Source organism: Sturnira hondurensis, unplaced genomic scaffold (assembly GCF_014824575.4).
Source record: "Sturnira hondurensis isolate 20B ecotype Veracruz unplaced genomic scaffold, ASM1482457v3 Scaffold0018337, whole genome shotgun sequence".
Taxonomy (NCBI): domain Eukaryota; kingdom Metazoa; phylum Chordata; class Mammalia; order Chiroptera; family Phyllostomidae; genus Sturnira; species Sturnira hondurensis.
Window position 1 is genome coordinate 3,042,949 of NW_028090968.1, and position 19,889 is coordinate 3,062,837.

A 19,889-nucleotide genomic window follows, 5' to 3' on the forward strand; every position below is an offset into this window, starting at 1 on the left:
GAGAGAAGGGAGAGAAGAGGCGGAGAAGAAGGGCAGAGAAGCAAGGCCAGAGAGCTGGGAACCCGTAAGGGCGAGCGCTGCGAAGGGAAACTTCCAGCTCCGAGGAGTTTCTTTCCCTTCTCCCGCTTTCCCCAGCTACGCTATGAATTCCGCCCTCAGTTTGGCAGTGTTGCGCAGTCAGGCGGGCTGGGTGGGCTGAGGCTGGGGATGACCCCCCCTAGGACTCCAGCCTTTTTCTGCGGGGTCCCCCACCCACCTTCTGCGGCCCCTCCCACTCCGCTCTCCCCGCTCCTGACACGCCCCGGGAGGCGGGAGGCGGGATCGTGAAAGAGGGGGACGTGGGGAGGAGGCTCCGCGCCACCGAGAGGGAGAAGGGAGGGCGCGCAATCCCAGCCCAGAGCTTCAAAACAGCCCGGCTGCTTCGCCTCGCGCCCCGGCCCGTCCGTCAGTCCCGCGGCCAGTGCCCAGTGAGTTGAGATTGCGCCCGGGGGCCGCGCGCCCGTTGTGGGGGTCCTGGCGGCCCTGGGTGTGCGTTGGGGCCCTGTACTTGGTGGACCTGGGGTGGTGGTGGCGGCGGGCAGCGGCTTGGGGCGGTGGGGGTGGGGGGCGTCCCTGCGGTTGGTGGGGGTGGGGCAGGGCCGAGGCCCCTCCCTGCCGAAAATCCACCTTTTCTCGGCCACATTACGATGGGGCAGACTTCCCACCGGTGCTTCACTAGCTTGGGACCCGGAATTCCACCTCCGCACCCTGGGACAGCTTCCTTCTCAGTGTGGGCTGAGGCGGGCGGGAAAAGTTAGGGGAGGAGTTCAGGGCAGCCCCCCTCGTCGCATGAGGGTCCTCTGCTCCTCCAGCACTGTCCCCCACCTCTCCGAGTGCGTGGGACTGGCTGCGCCCAGGCCGGGTGATGGGTCGAGCGGAGTAGCGCACCCTTTTCGGCCCGGGTGGCGGCTCCGTTACGCCCTCCACCGGCGAGGAGCTACTGCCTTAGATCTGGGGTGGTGGAGGAGCCTCAAGGAGTTGCGAGGATGACGCCTCTCCCCCTCCCCACCTTACTTAGCCTTCGTGGGGCTTGCGGGACTTCGAGGGCCGCACCCATGGGTTCCAGAAAAAGGAGGAAACTAGAACTCGGGTGTGGACTGTACAGAGTGCTGAATACACTTGCGCGAGGTCCTCATTTGAGGCCCACACGTGGGCCTCATAAATGGAGGCTAGTCTGAACCTGAACCTGAGGGAGACACCACAGAGGAAGGCCCTCCCTTCAGGCCACAGAACCCACCCCTTACTTTGGAACAAGGCCGAAAGCCTAGTTTCAGGTTTGGGGAAAGGGGCACTGCCCCTTCCCAATTCCACAGATGTGTGTGTGGGATTGTGGGTGGTGGCGAGGGTGATCCTTTAACTTACCTGCATCTAAAATGCAGAGACCAGCCTGAAAAGTGACAGGCAGAGGAAAGGTAATGGCCTTGGAGAGGGTCTTAAGAAACAAGCAGCCCAAATACTGGATGATCCCACTCAGGTCAGGTCCCCGGCATAGGTAAATGCATAGGCACACAGAGTGGAGTAGAGGTCAGCAGGAGTTGGGGGAAGGGGAATAGGGAATATGGCTTAATTGGGGCAGGGTTTTTGTTGGGCAGGGTGAAAACATTTTGAGTATGGATAGCAGTGATATGACACTGTGAATGTGTTTATTGCCACTGAATTGTACACTTCCAGGTGATTAAAATACTGTTATGAGTATTTTACCATAATTTTTTAAAAAAGTCTCCGGCCACCTTTACATTGAATTAGTTAGAAATCCCGGAAGCTACTCTCTGTTGCTGGCCACCTCTCCCTAGAATTTGGCCTTGGGATGAGGAAGTGGAAGGAGGGTGAGGAAGGGGTAGGATCCTGTTTCCCCAGGAGTCCTCAAGGGACAAGGATGAAAGTCCAAGCTGGCGGAGCCCTCGCAGTGCGCTGGAGCGCCCCCGCTCTCCAGTTCCCCGGGGCCTCTCACTCCGAGGCAGGGAGAGCCAGGCTGCAGGCTGCAAGTCAGAGTCTCAGGTCGCTGGGCTAGTAAGGCTTAGAGTCCAACTTGAGCCTCCATCTACCTCCCCCATAAGACCTCCCCTTTTCTCCTGGTGAGTTGTGGGGAGACCCTCCTGGAGAAATCAGGGCCCAGATGCCGAGCCTACAGCCCGGGGAGGTGTGTGGGGGTGGCAGGAAGGTGCAGAACCTGTTTTCCCACTGAGAGTTTTTGAATCTGCCACCTTTACCCCCTACCTGGAATTGGGGAGTCAGGGTGGGAGGCACAGAGCGAGCCACACAGCCTGGAGCTGCCTCTGTCCCTTCAGTGGGGAAGTTTTGATTTGCCTGAAATATGGGGACAGGTGTTTGTGTTGGAAGCCACGAGGTGGCCAGCGGGTGGGTAAGCCTGGGCCACGATGGGAGATTCTGAGCTGACACTGAACAGCCCCACCCAGACGGGAGGGGCCGTGCCCTGTCTGGCTGGCAGGGCTTCAGATCAGGACACAGCTCTTGAGGTAGCAGGACTCCATGGCAACCGATTATAAATACAGGGCCCATCCATTCGCTTCTCCCTGCCACCCTCCTTCACACTAGGCACACAAGTAATTTGTAAGGCCCTTTCTTCCTGGAATGGAGGTGAACATTTCACATACATTTCCTTTCTCTGCCCCTCACATAATATCTTTTTCACATGAGCTAAAACCATGTGCATATGCACAACATTCTCAATTTTCCAAAAACAGGTGATTGATTCACAGGGAGGCTCAACTGGCCAATATTTCATCCCAGGCACGTGCTAACATCCCTGCCTTCTGCGGCCTTCCTGGTTGGCAGGGACAGAGTGAAGGCTTCTCTTTGTCATAGTCAACCCGCCAGACAGAGGAAGGGGAGTCTGTCCAGACAAAAATATAGAAATGTCTTTCCAGGCCAAATGGGATGGCAGTGGATGGCTGGCTGGTTGGCGGCGATTGTTTGGGAGGCAGGAATCCATCCACCTCGCGGGGGGGCAGATAATTGTGTGTGTTGCAACATGTAGCCTCTGCCCAGCTCTGTGGACAAGTGGGGCATCTGACATCAGGCCCCCTGGGCTAACACAGGATGAGGGTAGACTTCAGAGGGGAAGTGGTGGCAGCCGTCCCCCAAAGGTGCGGTGGGGTCCCAGACATTGGGACTGGGGAGCAGAGCTCTTCCAGACGAAGCAGTTAAAGATGACTGGACTCCGGTGTGGGAGGAGGGCTCAGGGACATCTTACTGCGTTTGGAAAAGTGGGCGATTGGCAGAAGCAGCTGAAAGGAGGAAAGGGGACAGCTGGCACCACAGACAGAACTAGAGGCCTGACTCTTGGTTGTTAGCTTGAGTTTATCCAGGGAAAGAACCGGGCAGGGGTGGGGGTGGAGGGAAAAGGAGGCCCCCCTTCCGCCCCAGGAATGGTAGAGTCTGGCTTCCTGCAGCAGTTACTTAAAGACTGCAATTTCAGCAGGACCAACTTTGGCGGGAATCAGCAGATGCATCTGGCTCTTGTTAGGGACAGGCTGAGGTGGGGTGGGGGGAGTCTAAAAATATCAGAGGTAGAGCCTGCCACCCAGGGTGAGTGCAGGCTGGTAACCTGATACCCTTGGTGGGGGCTGGTGGTGGTGCCTGTATGACGCTGCTCTGAACCAGAGTCACTTGTGGGCTCTCCCAGGCAGCTAAGCCTTAGGTGGATGCCTGGGAGGGGTAAGAGCTCTCTACATTCAGGGCAGCCATGGTCTAAGATCAGAGCATTTCAGGGGCCTAAGAACATCTCATGGTGACAGCTAAGGACACTCAGAGAGGTGAAGTGACTTGTCTGAAGTCACCCAGCAAGTTGGCTGCAGGTTCATCTCTATCTACCAATATAGAAAGATCTGTAGAGATATAGTTGAATTTTTTTTTAAAAAGAGCAAGTAGTATAGCAATAGGTGGGAAATACGCTATTTATAGAGCAACAAACAAATACTAGCAATATTTTGTATGTACTCCTGCAATTCATATGTATTACATGTATACAGTGAAAAATGTCTGGGAGAGCGTATCAAAACAGATCGATGTGGCTGCTTCTGGTGAAGGGGAGAGGAAGAAGCTGGCATGGAAGGAACGGGCAAAGGGACTCCGGTGTTACCTGTAACGGAGAGAATACACTCATGAGTTACTTGTGTACCTGAAGTTCAGTAATAATAACGGGCACCCTGCGGGTTTGGGGATGGGGAGCTTTAGAAGATGGGTTGCATGGCGGAGGCTCCATGGACAGAGAATCTAGGTGGGGCTGTGTGGTAATCCAGGGCCAAGTAACGGGGCCTTAAATCCGGGATTGCCACCCAATCCCATGGAACATTGTCCTCAGAACATCACATTGTGGATGTCCCGTGGGTGCAGTGGATTTCCCACCTGGGTGCTGTTAATAGACGGGGGGTGGCTGGAGAAGAGACAGCAACAGTGAGTACAGCTGGGGTGGGTTAGTAGCGCCATCATGAGATCCCCAGCAGGGTTTCCAGGAGACCACTGGGAATGGGAGTCTGGAGCTTTGAGGAGAACTTAGCGAGACATAAAGACCTGGGCTGGCTGGTATGTGAGAGTAGGAAAGAACGACTTAGATTTTGCCAGTGTTATCAGTAGCAATGAAAGTGATTACCATTGCTATTATTACAGCATTTATAGGATGCAGAGCAGGTGACTGGGCCAAGTGCTTTACTTCCTTTATCTCATTTAAAGTGAGTAACAGCCCTGGCTGGGTGGCTCCGTGGGTTAGAGTGTCGACCCATAGTACACCAAAAAGTTCTGGGCTCCATTTCCAGTCAGGGCACATGCCTAGGTTGCGGGTTCCATCCCCGGTTGGGGTGCGTTTGGGAGGTAACTGATCAATGTTTCTCTCTCTCTCCTTTCCTTTCTCTCTGAAATCAATAAACATATCCTCTGGGGAGGATTAATTAAGATGAATAACAACCTTCTAGATAGGGACTCCTGTTATCCCTGTTCTATAGATGAAAAAAAATGGAATCTTAAAAATGTTGCTTAAACATACACACAAGGACTGTGTTGGGATTTGAATCCAAGCCTTGTGGACCCCACAGATCCTGCTCCGTTCCATGTATTCCTGTCCCATTCCTCTCTTTAAAAACAGACCTCCGTGTTCACCTCCTGAAACAATCCTGGTCTTTTGGGCGGAGAAAATTTCTTTGCTGCAGGTGTCCTGGTGAGCATCCTGGAGTTCAGCATTCTTCTTCCAGAGTCAGCTACCGCAGCCCTGGAGCTCCTCCCAGTCGCTCATGGCAGGGAGCAGACTCACGAGCCCACCCCACCCTGGCCAGAGCTATCTTATTTCTCCTCTATTTCGGGCCTGTGTGGAATGGGGGAAGGCATTCTGGGAATACTGCCCTAGATGGGAACCCCCTATCTAAATGGTATCCAGTTCTGTTAGCGCCAACAGTCTTTGCTTAAGAGAGGTGAGAGTTGCGGGGTGCAGGGACCCATCTGTGGCGTCCGCCAGGGAGGGCATCTCAAACATCCAGCACAGAGCTAAGCGTGCATCAAGTGGTCAGTAAATCTCTGTCACGTGAATAACTGAGAGAAGGAGCCATCCCGCGGTCCTAGGCTGCTGCTTCTTACCTTTCAGCCAACCCCAGTGAGGAGCCAGCTGGAGGCTGCCGGGGATGGGGAGGGGAGGGGAGTTGGGAAGGGTTTGGGGACCAGGAGAGAAAATTGGGCCTGTGAGAAACAATCGGGATGGGGCAGCTGCTCCCTGTCCCTCCGGCCTTTGGCTGTGTCTGGTGCTACATCAGGCCCAAGTGGTATATGGTCAGTGTCCATTTATATCCACATGACATGGGGTCACATTCTTCTAGGACCAGAGCCCTGGGAGGCTTCATTTTTGACACACCCAGATGCACACCCACAGGCATTTAGAGATGATTTCTACAGCATACGGGTAATGCTTAAAACTGTAATATGCTCATATTTATTTTAAGGCACAGTACTAAAACCTCGATCCTTTGTCAAGTGGTACTGATTTTCCATTTATGGAATAATACATATTTTAAAATTAATTGAGTTGAGCTAATGCGTTTTAAAGACAATGCTGGGTAATGAATAGTACAGTTGGTACACAGACAGGCAGAAATGACGGCGGTGGTGGTGGTGACACTATTGGTGTCCCTTTCATGGACAGTAGGCCCATCTCCCACCCCCATCCTCAGCCGTAGTGAGTGTTGGCTACCACGGACACATGGCTTCTCCAGAGAATTTTAAGAAGCTGTTCACTAGGTTTGTCTGGGAAGTTATGCCCTGCCTCCACCCTCAAGAATGAGAGGATGCTGAGCCCTTCTCTCTGGCCCTCTCACCGGGGATTCTTCCAGTTTTCACCCACATCTGGGGCTTCCTGGTGAGGCCCAGAGTGAGGAGCAGAGCCCCTGAAATGTTACTGCCAGGTGCCAGGCACCGCGCTGAGCATCAGGGACACAGCAGTGACCTAACAGACAACCCCCATCCGCAGGGGGCTCCAGTCTAGAGAGATGAGACCAAAAACAAGTGACTATGGATGATGTTCAGTGATATAAAGAAAATAAAATGGGAGTCACTTAGACTGGATGGCCTGGGAAGGCTTATTTAAGGGGGGACTTTAGAGTTGAGGCTGAACAAAGAGAAGGAGCCAGATACCCCAGCACTCCAAGATCTAAGATCTTTCTAGAAAGGGGGAACGACTCATGTAAACATCCTGCTGCCCTGAGTGGGAAGTAAGTTGGGCCCATTGGGGTGAAGAAAGGAGCACTAACTAAGGTTTGGCGTGCCAACCCATCCTTGAGAGATTTGGGGGGCACTCTGTGAGGGCCAGGACTGGGTGGTCCATGTTCTCATGTCCTCAAGTAGCACCTACTGCATACTGTCTATGCTCAGGACAGATTGCTGGGAAATGGGGCCACATATTCTCCCTTCTTCTAGTATCTTGAAAGGTGAGGGGCTGGCTCAGTCCCAGGCCTTGGGGGGAGGTGATCTGTTGAGGGTGTGGCATGAGCATGTCTGGCCTCTGGGCCGTGTGAGGGCAGCTCAAGGCCCGACCACCTGATCTGCGGTTTTTACCTGAACCCCCCCCCTGCCTTTCACACCAGGGGCTGCAAAATGCTCTTAGGTATCCTCGTGGTGTCAGATCCCAGGGGATGGAGGTGTTGAAATACCAGCCCCCGGTAAACTCAGAGCTCCCTCTTTCCATTTTTTTAAATGAGGTTTTTACAGTGTACAATTCAGTGTATTCCAGTGTAGCCACAGATACGGACAACCATCACCACAGTTGATTAGGGAACATTTTGGTCACCTCACAAAGAAACCCTGTGCCCCTTAGATATCATCTCCCCATTTTCCCCTCCCTCTCCCCCCTAATTAACCACTAATCTTTCTGTCTCTGTAGATTTGCCTATTCTGGACATTTTCTATAAACAGAATCATACACTATGTGGCCTTTGGAGTATAGCTTCTTTAACTTTGTGTGACACCTTAATTTGTTGTAGCATGTACCTACCAATACTTTATTCCTTCTTATGACCTAACCATACCCGACTGTATGGATATAACCCATTTTGTTTATCTGCTCATGAGCTGACGGACATGTAGGTGGTTTCTGCCTTTTGGCTGTTGTAAATAGTGCTGCTATAAACTTTCGTGCAAGTTTTTGTCGGACCTGGGTTTTCATTCCTCTTGAGTACATACCTAGAAGTGGAATTGCGGGGTCCTGTGGTAACTATGTTTCACTGCTCGAGGAACTGCCAGACTGCTTTCCATGGTGGCTGCATTGTTTTACTTCCCCACCAGCAGTGTATGAGCATTCCACTTTCTCTGTTTTAATTCAATGCCCAGTCCGGTCCTGGTTTCCTAAGAAGTGTCCATGGGTGGAATTCCTGTAGTCTGGAGCAGCTCGTGGGTTCAGGGCTCCTGGGTCTAATTGGGGCCCAACTCAAGGCCCTGGGACAGGCTGGGGGGATCCGTGGAAGGGAGGAAAGGCACATCCTCTGTGGTTCCTTGGGTGGGGACCACCAGAGACAGAATTAGAACCGATGGATACTGCAGGGTGGGAGTCATGATGCTGCAGTGATTTCAGGTGGCTCTGAACACAACATTAAATGACTCTGTATAACTCAGGGAGAATGTGCTTCTTTTTTTTAAAAAAATCCTCATGGGAGGGTATGTTTATTGATTTTAGAAAAAGAGGAAAAGAAAGAGAGAAACATCAATTGGTTGCATCCCGTTTGGGCCCCCACTTTTGTCTAGGATCGAACCCAGACCCCAGTCATACCAGTGTGCCCTGACTGGGGATTGAACCAGCAACCTTTGGTGTACAGGGACGATGCTCCAACTGAGCCACCCGGTCAGGGGATGGTTCGCGTTTTAATTGTCTTTGAACTTTCTGATTTCATTAGAGGGAAACTCTTAGTTGCTGCTAAACTCTTGATGCCTCTTTGACTCTAGTTGATGTTCTGTCACCTGATGGGGCAGGTCTTCAGCTTGGCCCTTTGACAGGCCACAGCAATGAACCAGAACTTGTAAACTTTTGGGGGTGGGGGGAGGTTCTTTATTTTACGGTCTATTTGTGTGGCAAGCGATGATGAGTTTCCATTTCCAGGGAGCCAGATTTCTTTTTAAAACACATGTATTTCTGTTAGACAGTGGGTTTATTTAAAGACAAAGATAAAGTAAAACCCTGCAGTGGTACTTCAAGAAGGTCGTAGGCAAATGACTGAAGTTTGGAAAGCCTTGTTCTCCAGTTTAGGGTCCCCAAACCAGATGTAGTGTCAGGAAGGGCAAGGTCCCAAGTCCTGGGGCACATACAGATGGAAACTGGATGCAATGAAAATAACCCAGGCGGAGGCTGTGGGCAGGGGCGGTCCTGCCTGATCACACAGTGCCTTTCAGCTGAGGCCACATGAGTTCACAGTTCTTGCCGTGTGGGGTCAGTTTCCCACTTCCACGGCTGGACAGTGTCATAACTGCAGACGCAATGTCAGCAGGGGTGCCCCAGTTGGAAAGGGGAGGTGTTAGGACTGCCTTTCTTTCTAGAAGGCCTCTGGGCATGCCAGTGAGGAAATGTTATGGTGTGGTTCCAAGTTCATTGGGATGGTTCCCCAACTGGCTTAGCAGCTGAGTGTTTCATGGAAGGAATCTCTTCCTGTCAGCCCCCCTAACCCCCATTGGGATGGTTCATTGGGATGGTTCCCCAACTGGCTTAGGTCATGAGTGTTTCATGGAAGGAATCTCTTCCTGTCAGCCCCCCTAACCCCCAGTTAAGGGGCATGACCTACCTGTTCTCAGGTTAGGGAGTCTGTGGGAGCTGGGTATCCTGATGATGGAGAGGTGCTATTTATGGCAGGGTTCTCTAAGAAACAGAACCAGTAGGATGTGTATTTTAAAGAGAGATTTAGTTTAAGGAATTGGCCCACACAATTATGGAGGCTGGCAAGTCCAAAATCTGCCAGGTAGGCTGGCAGGGCCTAAGGAAGGGTGAATATTGCAGTTTAAGGGGGAAAAGTCAGCCTTTTTTGTTCTGTTCAGGCCTTCACCTGATTGGAAGAGGCCCACCCACACTATGGAGGACAATCTGTTTTTCTCAAAGCCCACCGATCCGATTGTTGGTATCATCCAAAACAAATCCTCACGGAGACATGGTGGCCCAGCCCAGCTGACACATTAAAGTAATGATCACAGATGCTTTAGGCAGAGCAGACACACAGCATTAAACCAAACAGAATATTTTAAATATTCCCTTTTAAATTCCCTTCTAGCCTTCCTAAGGAGAGAATCTCAGTTTTGTGCAAATGTGTCTTTAAAACTTCTCAAACATGAGTGACATCCTGTTTCTGCAGAGAGAGAGAAAGCTGGCTTGGACTCACAGCTTTCAGCAGCAGCAGTTTCCAGCCAGAGTCTAATAACATTGTTTTGTTTTCATTGTATTTCTCTTCCCCAGCACCACCTACTTATGGCAGGCGACCTGACTTTCCATTTCAGTTATGCTATAAGGATTTCTTTTATAAAGATGTGAGTTTAAAAAGTAAGTTACTGGTGGTACAGGTGGTACCCAGGCAGACCTGACATTCTGAAGGTGGTGCAGGAATGACTGATTCAGAAAACACTGATGTAAGCATAGCGGGGATGGTGCCTGAAATATCCCCTAATTGTCCACTCACCTCAAGCAAGCTTCCTAGTGTCTGTTTGGACTCCCCCCCACCCCCCTTGGAGACAGCTCTGGTGGTTCATTTCCACTCGGTGGCTTCTCCCTGAGAGTGGTGGACAGGAGGCGAGAGCGCCGGCCCTCGGGGAGGAGAAGGGACTGCAGGTAGCAGTTCTGAGAAACTCCTTTGCCGGGATTCTGGCCGTGATTGGTGCGCGTACAGCACTTGTTCTATGCAGATGCTGTTCTAAGCTTGTTCACTTTTTATTACCCAACAGTCCTAGGAGGTAGGTGTCCCATTGCCATCCCCATTTTACAGATGAGGAAACTGAGGACATGAGTGGTAAAGCTGCGAGGTCACAGTCTGGTTTGGCTCCATCTGAGCTTGTACCGCGTTTTCCTCACATTACTTCCTGCTGGACTTCTCTGTCTCGTCTCTTTCCTGTGTGAATGGACGCAGAAGTGGAGACCTGGCTTTCTGGTCTGGGGGCTCCTTGGGCCTGCCGAGCTGTAGGCAGCGATTTTTGGCCCTTAACTTGCTGGCGAAATACATCTGTATCAATGATTTGCAACCAATATGCCACAAGAATTTTTAAAACATGCAATACCTGACTATTTAGTCAGGGGCACTGACCTCTTTTCCTTTACGTTGTCGATAGCCAAGACAACAGTAGCCATCTAGTGTGAATGAATCAGAATTACACCTTTTCTTTGTCAGATTGGCAAAAAATATATATTTTTGGTGTGTTGCAGGATTTGAGTAATTAGTTCATGTGTGCCACGAGATGAGAAACGTTGAAAACCGCTGATCTGTAGAAAGGATAGCTCTTGTCACCCGCCTCACCCTGAGCCACCTAATCCGAATCCACCTCACCCCCACGTGGACATGTGCACCTGCAGGTGCAATACCAACCCTCTGTGGGCTGGGGTGTGGGTTTGCTGGGCGGTGTAATTACAGGGAGCTCCGTGGATGCCAGGAGCCAGCAGGGAGCTTTTTAATTGAGGGGTCAGGCAGCAGTCATTGGCAGGATGGTGGTTATTAGCTCTTCTGCAAGAGATGCCCCAACTAGCAGACATTCACCAAGTATGTGCTGAGTAACCTTGAGCACTGGGATATGAAGATGGATAAGATGTGGTTTCTGTGCTGGAGGAACTCTGAGTCTCATAAAGCAGAGATTCCCCTGTATTAGTTTGTGCTTGCTGTGTAACAAACCACCCTGCAATGTGGTGGCTTACAGCAGAAAACAATTATTTAGTTCATGATCCTGCAGGTGGGAAAAATGGGCTTGGGTCACTGGGGGGCTGGCTGATTTAGGGGGGCCGTGGCTGGAAAGGCTCATCTCCACTCCAAGGAGTCTCCACCCCTTCAGGAGCAGCTGGGGTTCGGTGGATGGGGAAATGTGTTCCACCCCTGAATAGGAGGATTTGATTTGTTACAACTTTATTAAAACCCTTTGTGCTTATAAACCTGAGGGATATCAAACTGTATCTTTTTCTTACATTTTTTCTTGCCTGCTTTTGAGCTCAGGGTACTGCAGGCCTCATAGAATGAGTTGGGAGGTATTCTTCCCTCTTCAATTTTCTGGGAGAGTTTATGTGGAATTGGTAGTATTCTTCCCTAAATGTGAGGCAGAGTTCACCAGTGAAGGCTTCTGGACCCAGCATTTTCTCTTTGGGGAGGAATTCCAGGCTCTTGATAAATATTTCTTCCTTCTTTTGCTGCCAGACTTGAAAGGAAAGTCTAACTCCACTTCTTGGCGTCTTTTTAGCCCTTTTGCTCCTTGAAACCTGGCTCCTTCCATCATTCGTTCAGTACACATTTATTGAGCACTACCTGTAAACGAGACATTGTCATTAGTGCTGGGAGTACCAGCCTGTAAACACATACCAGGTCCCTGACACCAGCAGGAGAAATAGCCATACCCAAGTGCGCAGCTACAATATCATCATCAGTCACAAGGAGAAAAATTAAGTGCTTTCCTTTAATTCACTGAAATTATTACCAAGCTTGCCAATGAGCTAATTTTCCATCGTAATGTTTTTTTTTTTCCCCTAGTCTTTCCTCTCTCATCTTCTGGGTCCCCCCACCCACTCTTGGTTTCTCCTCACACGGTCCCCACATCTCCTTTGTGGTCCCCCCTGGTCTTCTCCCCTGCCAGCACTTTCTCCTTGGGTAATATTTCATTTCATACCTGCCAGTGGCTTTGTTTCTTATCCACACACCCAGGACACGGGATTTTGTCCCCAGCTCCTGTTTCCTCCCAAGTGACAGTCCCACCCATATTTCCAACTGCCCGACACTTTCCATCACTGTTAACTAGACATTTTTAAAAGGAAATGAACTATTTTCCTCGTCCTTTGAATGCTCCACCTGCTCCAATCCAAGTGCATTAAGTGGAACCAGTGTCTACTCTGGCACAAGCTGGTGACCCCCGGAGTCCTTTGCTCGATCCCTTGGTGCATCGCCAGGTCCTGTAGGTTCTGCTGAAGAACTCTTGATCTCTCCCTTCCGCCCACATCCCTGTTCCTGCCTCAGCCAAGACCCTCATCATTTCTTACCAGGGCTGCTCCAACAACTCCCTCAATTTGCCACCTTCTAATCCATCGGCCTGACTGTGGCATGTTTTTCTTGTAGAGGTGGATCTTGTTACTGCCCTCCCTGAAAGCCTTCCCCATCTCCCACTGCGTCCAGGATAACACTCAGACTCCCAAGGCCCCTTAAGTTCTGGCCCTGCGTGGATTCTGGCTCAGCCCTGGACCCTGCCCAGCACACACCCAACTCACACTTGTAATGCTTTACACCCTGTCCCCTCAGCCCTGCCTGGCCCATCCTCTGACAGCCAGCTCAGATGTCACTTCCTCTGGGAAGACTCTGACACTGTTCTCACCCCAACACAGGGCTAGTCACACCTTCCTCTGTGTTCTCACAGCACACACGTCATCACATTGTGTTTATTTATGGGTATTTATATGCTTGTTCCTCTTGTACCTGGAAGCTCTTAGGGGACACGGAGCCTGCCTTACTCATCCGTGTATCACTAGGGCCTGGTACATGGTCAGCACTCAGTGAATGCTCATTGAGTGAATAATTGTTCCACTTGAAAATAATGAAGGCTGGGGTCTGAGCCCTGGTTCCCCGCCCCGCCCCAGCAACTGAACAACGTAGCCAAACCCTTTAATTTTAATTTGTCACCTGCAAAGTGCATCATAGTCCTTGCCCATCCTATAACAGGGCTGCCACCTCACTGGTGGTAAACACTCATAGGTGTTTACCTTACGCTGAGTGAAGGGTGGTGATTTCGGGACTCATGGGTAACTTTGTGTTCTCTGCTTCCTTTGTCCCCAGCCTGCTTAACAAAGTATATACCAATTGGTAGGACCTGGAGTAATGAAACTTAGTGATGACCAGCATCCGAAGCCACATGTGGCCCCAGGACTTTGGACCGATTGCCTGATCAGGCCTCAAAGTAACAGTACCCTAAAAGAGAAGAGAAATTGAGATTTAGTCTGAGCAACATGGTGGTTTCTATGGTGCCTGATTGCCTGGGTTCAAATTCCAACTCTAGCCTTTACTAGCTGTGTGGCCTTGGGGAAGTTGCTTAACCTCTCTGAACCTTATTTTCTTTACCTGTAAAATGAGGCTAATTATAACAGTGACAGCATAGTGTTTTTCTGAGGAATGAGTAAGTTAATACATGTAGAGAGCTTAGAACAGTGCCTGGCACATACTAGGCAATAAATGTTGGCTGTCATTATTGTTGATATTGTGGCTGTTATGTCAGTGGGCTGAAAGACCCAGGGCTGAGCAGGCAGAATCATCCTCTGTGGCTTCTGTCCTGAAGTACTCCCAAATCCCAGTGTCCTGCCTCTTGTCATTTCTGGATGGAGTCAGGTATTGTCTTTGTGCCCAGGAGCCCTAGCCACAGTGAGCACAAGGCTGGGCAACCCAGGGCAAAAGGGCTTCTGTGATCCCCGGGGCATTTTGGAGGCCTAGATATTTTGGGCTGGCTGCTTGCTAGGTACCAGGTCAGGAGGCCGGGCTGACCTCTCTGCCTTCTTGAAAATAGAGGCCAAAGCCGCTGTCCCCTCCAAGTGCTGTGCGCAGTGGGAGGGACGGAGGTTCCAGCCAGCCTGCGATTGAACTGCCATCTCCAGGGTGGGCCTGGGAATCTTTTTGGCAGCACGGCCTGGGCAAGCTCTTACTAGCTGGCCTTCCCCAGCATCAGGGCCCAGAGCTCCCCAGGCCTTTGGAACCAGGGAGCTGTGGGTGGAGCACTTCTGGGTTGGGGGAAATGGCTCAGACCTCCAGATGCTAAACATCTCAGGTCTGTTTTGAAAGACTCCACACCTCAGGGTTATCTTCTTGCAACTGTAGTTCTGGGAAAAGGCTCCAACTCAGGCTGAGAATAGGCTGTGGTGTGAATTGTAGAACTCCCGAGGGTGGGAGTAGAATTGGGGTGGGCTGAGTGGTCATCTTCACATCGCGTTCTCTCTCCGCGGGAAGGCAGCTCTTGTTCCCTTGCACAAAAAGGAACCCGTGCCAGAGCAGCTTCCTTCTGGCAACAGCAGGCTGGGGCCGAGCTGCCTGCACTGGAGATTTGTATTTTTATGAGGGGACGAGAGGAAGGGACCCTGACACTGTCAATGGCAGGCTCATGGTCTCTCTCCACTTGTAAGATCCTCATGGTGACGTTGTACCATCAATAGTAAATCAGATGTTGCTTCTGTGGAGTAGGGGGCCATGAGTCACCAGCAGGACTTTCTTCAGACTCAGGGCGAGATGTGTAGCATGCACACACACACACACACACACACACACACACGCCTTTCAATCAAACTTAGGACTTTGAAGACAGTAAGGAGATCGCAGTTGTTTCTGTATCCTGTTTGTCGTCTGAGGTCTAGATGGACATTTCCGGGCAGTACCGTCTCATCCTGTCAGCCAGCACTTTAGAGCTTGAAATCCACTGAGCAGCAAACACTCCATTCTGTGTGCAGACTTTCCAAGGCCCCACTTACACTTCCCAGTGCCCCTTCCCCTCCTCTCCTGACCCCTCCTCCTGACCCCTCATCCCAGTTCCCATGCCCAGAGAAATCAGAAGGCTATTTGCTGCTCCTCCTATTCTGGTTACTGATTCTTTTTCATTTTAAGAAACAATTTAGTAAGTTCTAATAGCCTGTGTTCTATTTTATTTTCTGTGGTTGTTTTATGGGTATTTTATAGAATGGAGGGATTTTGGGTCTGCACTCTAAAGACACTTTTCCGCGGTTCCTACAATGCCCCTAGACCGTGGTTGAGGAGGCCAGGTGTTGCGCTCTGCGTTTCTGAGGTCCATCTGCGTTTCTGGGTGGAAGGGGGCCATGCTGTAATACATTTAGAAAACAGAATGTTGTCCGTCCTGCCTTGTCAGGATGAATTCTTCTAGTGATTAAGGGTCCAAAATCCAAACCAATCTCAGAGTAGATTAATAAAGACAACACATGCTTCAGCTTGGCCAGTGAGCCAACAGGTTTTAAAGGCAGGAAACTCTGCCCTGGCTGGGCAGCTTAGTTGGTTAGAATGTCGTCTTGCTGCTCCGAGGTTTTGGGTTCAGTCCTCGGTCAGGGCACGTTACAAGAAGTGACCAAATGAATGCGTAAATAAGTGGAAAAACAATTTAATGCCCCCCTCTCTCTTTCTCTCCCCATTCTCTCTCTAAAATCAATACATAAGCATTCTTAAAAGGGCAGAAAACTCTATTTTTTGTACCAATGAAGACTAAAGCATCCTTTTCCATCAAGCCCTTTCTTAATTAGCCCAGTCATATCTCAATTTCAGCTAATGGGCCAATGCAGAGAGATGCTGCCTTCCCAGATCTCTCGTGTCAAAGCATGAGGGAAGTCCAGCTAAAGGAATGAAAACAAAAATGATGCTGCCTATGCCCTCCTGCCTGAGTTTAATTAAGCTACCATGTGATTTTCATTAAGCCCGAAGCGTGTGAGCAGGAACGAGGGTCGTAGAAAAACGTTCTTGATTCGGAACTGGAAAACCATGGATTGGAGTCGTTCTACCTCTGTGAACTTTGGCAAGTTACCTGAAGCCCTTGTAAGCCTCAGTATTTCATCTGTAAAAAGGGAATAATGATACCTTGTTCTCCCAGCTTCACAGAGTTGATGTGAAGATCCAGCACGAGACAGGCTGTGTAAACTGTTGCTCGACCTTTAATCAGGAGTCTTTTTTGTGTGTGGGGTGATCCCTCTGGGCGTCCCCTCCCAGGGATTTGCTTTATCTCCTTTATCTCTTGAGGTTATGCCAGCAACCTGGGTCCTGGCCACGGCTTGAGCCAATTTGCTAGTGTTCCCTGGAGAATGCTCGTCTTTCTTGTTCTGTGAGAGCAGAACTGCTGTCAGCAGCAGCTGCTGAGGTTGCACATGGCAGAGAGCAGAGGAGGGTGGCGTTAGGGACTGGCCGGGTCAAGTATACTGCAAAAGAGGAGCCGAACCGCAAACTAGCAAGTGAAATTGTGTACTTACCTTGCATCTGGGGTTCTGCAATACGAGACTTGAGTGATAAAAATGTGGAAAACAGATGATTGAGAGAGAGAGAGGGAGAGAGAGAATGGGGAACTAGCTAGAGAAAAGAAGAGTTTTTAAGAAAAAGAATGGGGTCACAGTACACTGTCTGGCTCTGCAGTGCACAGCTGACATGGTCATAATGCAAGTGACAATTATTGCTGTGAGTGCGACAAGACTATATTGGGATGATGGGTTGTAGAAACTCTCCCCTCGACAGAAGTCAGTAATGCACACAGCAGATGAATAGAAGATGAACAGGGGAATAGAAGTGCATGAGTATCATTTGGAAGTATGAAACTCTGGAGGGAAAAAGACAGGTGAAGGGTTAAAAGTGTTTCCAGGGATCTGGACTGTGGTGGGGCAGAAGGCTGTGGTTTTCAGCCAATGTCTTTTGGTTCCATTATCTTTTATTAATTGTTCCATGTATGTAGATCAAAACACTTTTTTAAAGAGAAGTTCTGCCAATCGTAAGACTTTGATTTCTAGACAGGAACTGGAAAAGCTCCTCTAGTACAGTCTCCACCTGTGGACAGGTGAACGCCCCAACCCAGGTGGCCTTTAGAACGCCCTGCTCAACCCCCGAAGGAATTACCAAAAGAAAAACAACTATGGCTTGAACTGCCTGGTGAAAGGTGTGTTTGAAAGTGACAGAGAATGTTGGGAAATGATCATTGACTATTGAAAGGTTGTCATGTGCCCTCAAGGGGTCTCCCATCAAGGTTGAAAGGGAAACTGGAGTGGGGGCCAAGCCAGGAGACCCCCCCCAGTCCTGGCATGGCTCCCACTTCACTGTGGGACTGGGGCCAGTCATGGCTTCTCAGTTCCTGTCACTGGACAATCCGAGCTTTGAGTTTTCCAAGGCCCTTTACAATTGTGCATTTCTCTAAGTGGAAAATGACAGCAAGTAGCTTTCTGTTCACTGGGCACAGCAAGGAACAGAGGGAGAGACAGATAACAGACAAGTGAACAAATAAGATTTTGGGGGCTCTGGCCAGTGTGGCTCAGTTGGTTGCAGCATCAGTCCATAACCAAAAGGTTGGGGGTTTGATTCCCCATCAGGGCACTTACCTCCTTTCTGGGTTTGATCCACAGTCCAGGCACATATGTGGGGCGACCAATCGATGTTTCTCACATAGATGTTTCTCTCTCTTCCTTCCTCTTTTCCTAAAAGCAATGAAAAAAGAAATCTTCAGACGAGGATTAAAAAAAAAGCTTCTTTGAGACAGTGAAAGTTTTCCCAAGAAAATAAACGAAGGTGGTATAGATGATGCTGGCATAGGATAGATAATGACAGGACAGGCATTGCTGGCAGGGGCATGGGTACTTACCTGGGTGGCCAGGGCCACTTCTCTGAGGGGAGAACGTTGAAGTGGAGACCTAAACTGTGTGAGAGAGAGCCAGCTGGGGGGGGGGGGGGGGTGGTGGTGGCAGGAGACAGTGCTCCAGGGAACTCTGGTCCAAGGCACTGAGGCCAGGCCAGTCTGGGAGAGCAGTGTGTCCTGCAAGGACAAAGAGGGGGATAAAGGGTCAGCATTCAGTATAAAAAATTGTTAAGGGAAAATAAGTTTCTGTGCATGGCAAGGATAAATTTGATGCTGCCTGGAGTTTGGTGGGCCAGCCTTTCGTCCAACACCCAGCCCAGAGAGTTGTCTGTTCTTCAGCACCTCCTGAGAGGGCCCACCGAGTCCCTGTGCAGGAGTCAGATGTGGGAAGGAAAGGGCACTGCCGGGAAAAGTGATGGGGGTGGCAGGGGCTGGTCCATAGTGGCCAGGAATGTACCTCTGGGGAAAATAAGGGATGTTAATCAGTCAAAGGTATGACATCAAGGCTTGTCCACTCATCCAGGCCATGAACAAGTTGGTCCAATACTTTCTACCCACTGAAGACTTTCTGAAGAGCAAGGCTGACACAGCACTAACAGTTTCCAGGCTTCTTGGCAGTAAATCAAATTTTAATTTAATAAAAATTAAAAATAAGATGAATTCAATGTCCATATCCTTTGGCTCAGCACCTCCACTTTTAGGAATCTGTCCATGAAAAGAAGTTCAGGGATGCTCACCGGAAGGATAGTTTGGAGGGGCAAAAAGTTTGGAAATGACCAAAATGGGCATGGATAGGGAATGAGTTGAGTAGATTGTGGCATAATCACACAGTGCAACTCCAGGTAGCCACTCCAAGGATGAGGTAGATTCATATGGAAAAGAATGATCTCTGGAGGATATTATTAAGTGAGAAAGGCTAGGTTGACTTAGCTTAGACTGTGGCCAAATGAGCTTGCCGTAGCTCTCAGCTCCACACCCCTGTTCCCTACTAGCCTCCAGGCCCTGACAACCATGGGAAATTTAGACTCTGGAAGATCAGACACACCCACTCCCTGGTCTAGAGAGGAGGTCTAGGGAAAGGCAAAGCTCTGCTCAGTGGCCCCTTGATGGCTGAGTTCCACCAATCCAAAAAGTGAACACTGGATGTCTCCTCCAATCAGGAGCGAAAGAGTGAGTGAGGGGTGGGGCATGAGGCCAGAAGTGTTGCTCTGGTGCGACTCCCTCCACAGGGAAACATGAGGAGCAGGGAGTAAGTGTTCCCACCTAACAAACATTCTTGTGAGGGGTCATAGGAAACTGGGAAGAGTGGTTGCCTATAGGAAGGGAACAGGGAGACTTACTTGGACTTAGAGATGCAAGAGTAAAGGGTCATTTCTAGTCCCTCTTAAAGATTCAAGGAATCTCTTCTACTTATGAATAATTTCCTCCAAAGCTCTGGTGAGGTCACTAGATCTGAATTCCAGATGTCACCATGGGAGAGGACTTCCCTAGTCCCTAGTTTTCCTGGATGCTGAACAATTTGAACCAATCTCTAGCTACCTTTGTATGCCTCAAGGCCTTTTTCTTACACTGGCCTCAAAACTTGACCCCTTGTAAAAACTCACCCTTTTCTGTGCAGGAGCTTATGCCTACTGGGTGGAATTCAGCTGAAATCACTCTCTGGTGTTAAAGCAATGCCTCCCAGACGTTAGGCATTTGAGAACCACTCCCAGGATTTTTCCTAACACTGGAGACCACCTGTCCTTTTATTTACATAGTATTTTTCTTAAATCACTCACTTTTAAAATTTCAGTAAATTTGTTTTCAGGAGACTTTCTATCATGACTATACATGGTATGTCTAAA

The 19,889-nt window shown here is 49.9% G+C and overlaps 1 protein-coding gene across 1 annotated transcript in view; it reads left to right on the forward strand.

Annotated features, from left to right (window-relative positions):
• The first annotated feature begins 320 nt into the window (after positions 1–320).
• Positions 321–19,889, forward strand: part of EMP2 (epithelial membrane protein 2) — a 36,014-nt gene continuing 16,445 nt past the window's right edge. Inside the window, exon 1 of the mRNA XM_037069001.1 lies at positions 321–467. The gene's annotated coding sequence lies outside the window, so the exon portion shown is untranslated. The remainder of the gene's footprint in view (positions 468–19,889) is intronic.